Raw genomic sequence first — 6,000 nt, forward strand, 5'->3', positions numbered from 1 at the left:
AATGACTGAGCGCACTAAAAAGTATATATAATTTTTGTTGGTAGATCCACAACACAATGGAGACGATATGGATAACTGGATTTTGCCTCACTAAACACTCCCTCAAACAATCAGGAGGATTTCCCCCTGATACACTATATGAAAGTGACTTTGAGTGATATCATTCACCGGCACAAACAAAGGTAATTTAGTTCCTGCCTTATTTTGCTTGTTTTAGTGTAACCCAAGGCTATTTAGAATGGATTTATCCAAGTCCCCTAACTTAATCTGCCATTTATAGGCTGAGTGGTGGGGGGTGAAGACAGGCATCGGGCTTTGTGATTGGACAAAAAAGTAACCAAGGAAACCATACTGCTTTAAGTGTTGTAAATTGGTTAAAACTCATTTATCCGTAATGTGAGTTGCAAGATGGGTGAGGTAAACATGATCAATCAGCAACTGTGTCACGACTCAATTTGTTTAGACACCGAGCTCTGTTTCTGCGATTGCTGCGTTAGGCATGTGTTTTCAGGATGTTTTAAGTGGTCTGCACAAGTTCTGTATGGAAATTTGGAACATAATTAAGGAAAGCATTTCAAAGGTAGCCTCATAAATAATGCAAATTTTGTGTTAAATGTCCCTGACAGCCAATGCTGGCGCTGCAGTACGTGAACCACAAGAAAGGCTGAGCTGGTCATCAGGTGCCTCCCTTGGAGTGCTATAAATTGACAGAAATGGTAGACAGTGCAGAATAAATGAGATCGCTCAAATAAGTAACACTCCCTATTAATAAGATTCTTAATGTGACACTCTGAGACTCCTAATTGGGACATAAATAGTTAGTGCAGCAAAAACATACGAGGCTTTGCCAAAACTCCATACAGTGAAGGAAATCTAATTCAGTTTTTCTTGTGAAAAATGCAAACTGGATGCTCTCAGTGATTGATGTTACTACATTTCGACCAGCGCACTGTGCTTTAGGACAAAAAAAGTGTTTTTGTTTAATGTCAGACTATAATAAAACAAAACTGTTTTATAACTATCATCTGCACATATTTTAAATATTTACAAATGTTGTATGATCACTACAGTGCCAAATTCAGCGTGACTTTTAAAAGATTAGGGTGTTAGTGCCATTTACTCGTGTAGTTGTGGATTGCAAACCTCTCCACTATTTCAGGTGTGAAGGAGAAAATATGGTGGCCATAAATTTCATGAAAAAAGCAAAACTATCCAGAGCCAGTGTTTGATTTGTTCTGCTGTGGGCTACTTTAAAAACATTGTGGTACAACATGGAGTCTGTAGATGTAAAATGCCATTTCTAAGGTAATAAAAGCATAATGATTCTTATTTTCAGGTGATTATACATTTAAAAAAAACATAGTTATGCATATTATAGTCCATCTTTGCCCTATTCTGTAAATATAGCCACCTGCATCACACACTGGACATTTTAAACTAACTTTGTAAAATGTGCTCTGGAAATATAAAAGAATATATAAAACATAAATTAGCCTAAAGTAATAAAAGTTGGACATCATAGAAATAATAGAAAATTGACTTTCTTTATTCTTTTTTTGGATCCACGGTAGCAGCAACTTTTCCTGGGGTTTACAGACATAATAGATTTTCCAGGGTTGACCAATATCTATATGTAGTGGTTAAGCAGAATCATTGTGATTTTACTATATTTTGATTAAGAAATACAAGATCAAGAACAAATTTTGTATTCACTTGTATCTGCTTAACAAAAAAAATAATAAGCTTACATCTAGAATAAAGAAATTATTACGAATAAAATATTTTTACAAATGTTTCTTTTTTTTTGTTTTGTTTTTTTGTTTTAATGTTCTATGCTTGCCTTTCTCGAACCACTGAATGGCATCTTTAGAGTGATCCTTCACACACCCAGAATGCACATTTTAGACCGACCCAGTCACTGATTACATAATTACCTGCTGCCTTTCTTAATCAAAGACTAATTTCATGCAGACGGTAAGTTGAATGAAAGGGTACATAGCACATATTTCCCACTTGCCACACTGTAAATATAGCCTGGTGTACTGGAATAGTATGGTATCTATACATGAAGGTAGTAAAAAAGAGAACGGTCATGTGTTTTTCCTGCCTCGCTTTTAACTGTAGTGTGACATGAAGAATCTATTCTCAAAAAAAAAAAAATTTAATTTATTGTTGGTGACAGTTTCGGTTAACAGTTTCTTCATACACTCTTTTCCTCTCTTTATCTACATGCAAGCGACAACATACAATCAAACTGCAATCATTTAGGTTTCAGCTTGATTGGCTGAATTAGAAAAATTACATACTAAGAACCACATAGAAACAATTGATTAATGAATTAAGGAAATGTCATTGTGATGTAGTTTTCAGATTGTTTTATTGCTCAGCTACATTTATATCCATCTTACTGTGCTAAACCACTGCTGTATCCTCCTAGGATTTACCTTAAGTTATGAAGCCCACTAAAAGTATGACATTTTACCCAGAGTGTGGTTCAGCCTTTCCAAGTGTTTAGCCCAGAGGTGTGTGACGGATGTGGGTGATGTCTCTGCCCCAGATCTCCAGGACTGTGTCCCCTTTGATATTCCTTGACTTCAGGGCTCGCATAAGCACATTGAGAGAGAAGTCAAGGTCACTCCCACTCTGTCACTGAAGCCTCATGAATATTATGATTAATCAGAGTCTTTTGGCTCGAATTAATAACAAATCCAGCATTGTTGTGCACAGCCCATACATTCATGGCTAGCTTTTGAGGAACTGTTGCTCATACCTCAACCCATACCCATCCCTTTTTACCCACACGCCCACCTAACACTCCCTGATGACACTTTTCTTCTCAAAACAAAACAAAAATGTAGCATTTCCCTTTGGCTAAGAAATTATGTTAGAGGCGACACAGCAAGTTGGTAGACGCATCAGTTCTTTAAGCATCATCAAAAAGTGAATAGTTGTTTTTGAAAAACAGCCTTGACATGAAACAAACAAACCTCCTCCCTTATCCTAATGTTCCAATCACTGTAATTTTCAAAATACCAGAACCTAGCACAATGTTTTATAAATGCAGAAGCATCTCAGATATTGACAGTGACATACAAACAACCACACTTACTCACAGGGTTTAGAAAATGTGTTTTCATTGTTGTAACTAAATAATATTTTAGCATCAACATTTTTAAAGTTGTATTTGCTGTAATAAAAGTCATAATTCAATATTCACTCTGATGTATGTGCATGTGTGATAAGTTGACATCACGTCTTAATTAGTTTACTAGAGATGGACTACAGTAATTTGCTTTGTTTACTGTATATGTAATTGCTTCAGAAAGCTGAATTATAATCAAGTATAGTGGTTTGCTCGTGGTATATTTAATGCATTAATGTGTTAAGTGTAATATCATGTAACGGGTAATTAGAAGACAAGAGACAGTTTTAAGTCAGACTTCATTTGATCTAGTTTCTGTCAATCCAGATATCATGGATGTGTAACTCGCACAAAAAAACTGTGTTGCAAGTTGTAAAACTACTATTGAAGCTAATTATAGGTATGAATTTGTTCTATTGGCGTGTCTGTCACAATGTGGCCGGTTGAGAAGGTCTCCGTCTGCAGAGAGAGGCCACCCATCTTTATCTGTCACTATGTTACTGGAGTGGAAACAGGTGTCTCATTTGATGTTCTCCAGGCCTTCACTGACTTTTTCCTGATTTATTTATTTATTTAGTTATTTATTTCTTCAATTCTGCACATTGTCCTCCTCAAATTGAGTTGTTTCTCCCACCGGTGTTCTCTGCTGTGTGGCTGACAGCTGGGATGTCGAGGGAAAAAGCTTGATGGGAGGCGAACAGACACGCATACAGTAGACGGCATTAATCTACTCAGAAGGTCACCATCACAAATTGTTGAAATAGTTCACATGCAGGTTTTCACTGTTGACGTGTAAGTTTGAAAACTGTGGAGAAATAATGAGATTGTGTGTGGCTTGAGACATTAAAATGTCTTAGATTTATAGCGAGATTGCTGCATTATTATTCTTTGCTACATCTGCCATTTAGTATTCATTTTCTCTGCTCTGTGGACTGTGTCAGGTTTCAAACCTAGACAATATATATTTAATCTGAAAATTAGCATCTGTTGCGCTCCCACTTATGCTTTTTTTCTCGAGTTTTCCTGAAATGCACACCTTTCTCTCTAATCTTAGATTGTTTTTAGTCCTTTCCCTCTGTGTGAGGAAAGAAAATGGAAAAATAGAATAGTCTGAAAAAAAACAACAGCTTTATCACAAATGCTGACCTTTAATTACAAAACCTTTGCAGCGGGAGACCTTAGCTTTTACTTAAGTTGACATTTATAAATACCGAAATGTCCCTGTGAATTGCTTTTTGTTGAAGTCACTGTATTGTTGAGCGAGATAGCATCAGTCCATTTGTCAAATACTGTAACTGTTGGCTCAGGGGGCTGGCAGGGTGTGTGCAGAGGACAATGTATAGCTGCTCTGATCTGTCCATGTATGTAGAGGACAGACCTGTTAGCAAAGGGCCTCTCCTATCAGTCACAATAGCGATGGAAAGTTGAGATAAAGATGCTACTCTACCCTGCTAGCGTGTTTGTGTGCCCAGGACAAGAAATCGATACAGCTGGATTCAGAGACTGTTTTACAGTCAAGGCAGCACTCAGCTTAAATGTTTGTCTGTTTTATTCAATGACACTTCTCTGCAAACTATTACCCACAGGGAGCGGAGAACAAACGTGAAACAAATAAACTAGCCGTTGACCCATCGCAGCATTGTTTGCGCTTACAGATGGAAACTGGATAGTGTGGAAAATTTTCTTTACACACCGTCAAAGCAAAATCTATCACAGCTAAGATCCAAGCCATTATATTACAACCCCGAAGGAAATATTACTTCTCTGGCTGGCTTGTTTTATCCCTGATCTTTCTGTCCACCCATCATCACAGGGATATGGAGGCCTCTATGGGGACATGCGCCTTCCATTGCCTTTCCCCTGATGAAAGAGGATTTCCCGTCTGATATGCAGTAAAGGTTATCTGGATCGCAGTCATGTTTCTGTATAACATGCACTGCCAAGCAAAAACAGGAAAACATTTCTCCCCCCAAAACTCATTTCAGCTTTGCTTTTCATTATTACCACCACGAACATACTGCACTTATGTGACCATAATTCTCTTTTCAGTGAGCACAACACAACTCTGATTCCTTTTTAGTCTGAAATGAAAACAAAATCTCTTGGTGATTCCAAGAAACCTTTAGGGTACTCTTGTATTACTGTATGGAGGAACATTAGCTAGGAAAAATAATGCTAATAATTGGAAACCTGCACAAACCTTCAGATTATTGCTTTTTCACAACACGTTTACAGATTTACCAAGGCAAGAGTGGAACAGGATAAATAAAAAATTTAAACAGGCTAATGTTCCACCCTACAATCTAGTCTTCTATTTTGCAACACATCCATGTGGATTTTGCACTTCTGCGTATTATTTTTGGAAATTATTTGATGCAATTTCTCAAGCAAAAGCTTTTGCTTCTGACAGTAGGCCTCATTTGACAATTCAGTGTGGAGAAAAAAAAAAGGAAAAGGAGAAAATGGTGCCTGAGGCTGAGTAGAGCAGACAAGCAACAGCTTCACATCACTCACCTGGATTCAAAAAGGACAGAAATAGCACTAAAAGCACCCACTCTCACTTTGTAACTGTTCTTTTGTTTCCATGTCTCTCGAGCTAGGCTACCTTCATGGCAGTCCGTACACTCAGTGTCTCATTTCCCAAAGGGCTACTCACCATCACATTACAGCCAGAGGTTATTTAAAATGCGGGGGACTCGGGAAAAATCTGCAAAATTTCAAACTACAGGTTCACAATTTATATTTGATATACACATTTTAATTTCAGCATATAATTGAAGTTCAATTTGTTGAAGCGGTTTAGTGCTGTTTTTGTTGGAACTGTTTCCTCAGCTGAGGGTATTTGAATAGTGGGCGTG

General features: G+C 37.4%; 1 long non-coding RNA gene across 3 annotated transcripts in view; it reads left to right on the forward strand.

Moving 5' to 3' along the window:
* The window catches only part of LOC113748155 (uncharacterized), a 54,813-nt gene extending 53,362 nt beyond the window's left edge, over positions 1-1,451 (forward strand). Inside the window, exons 4-5 of one of the 3 annotated variants that reach the window (XR_003464167.1) lie at positions 45-182; positions 627-1,451. This is a non-coding gene — a long non-coding RNA (uncharacterized LOC113748155). The other 2 variants (XR_003464166.1, XR_003464165.1) reach the window with 2 other exon arrangements.
* Positions 1,452-6,000: the final 4,549 nt, after the last annotated feature.

This window comes from Larimichthys crocea, chromosome XVIII, assembly GCF_000972845.2.
Source record: "Larimichthys crocea isolate SSNF chromosome XVIII, L_crocea_2.0, whole genome shotgun sequence".
Lineage (NCBI taxonomy): Eukaryota > Metazoa > Chordata > Actinopteri > Sciaenidae > Larimichthys > Larimichthys crocea.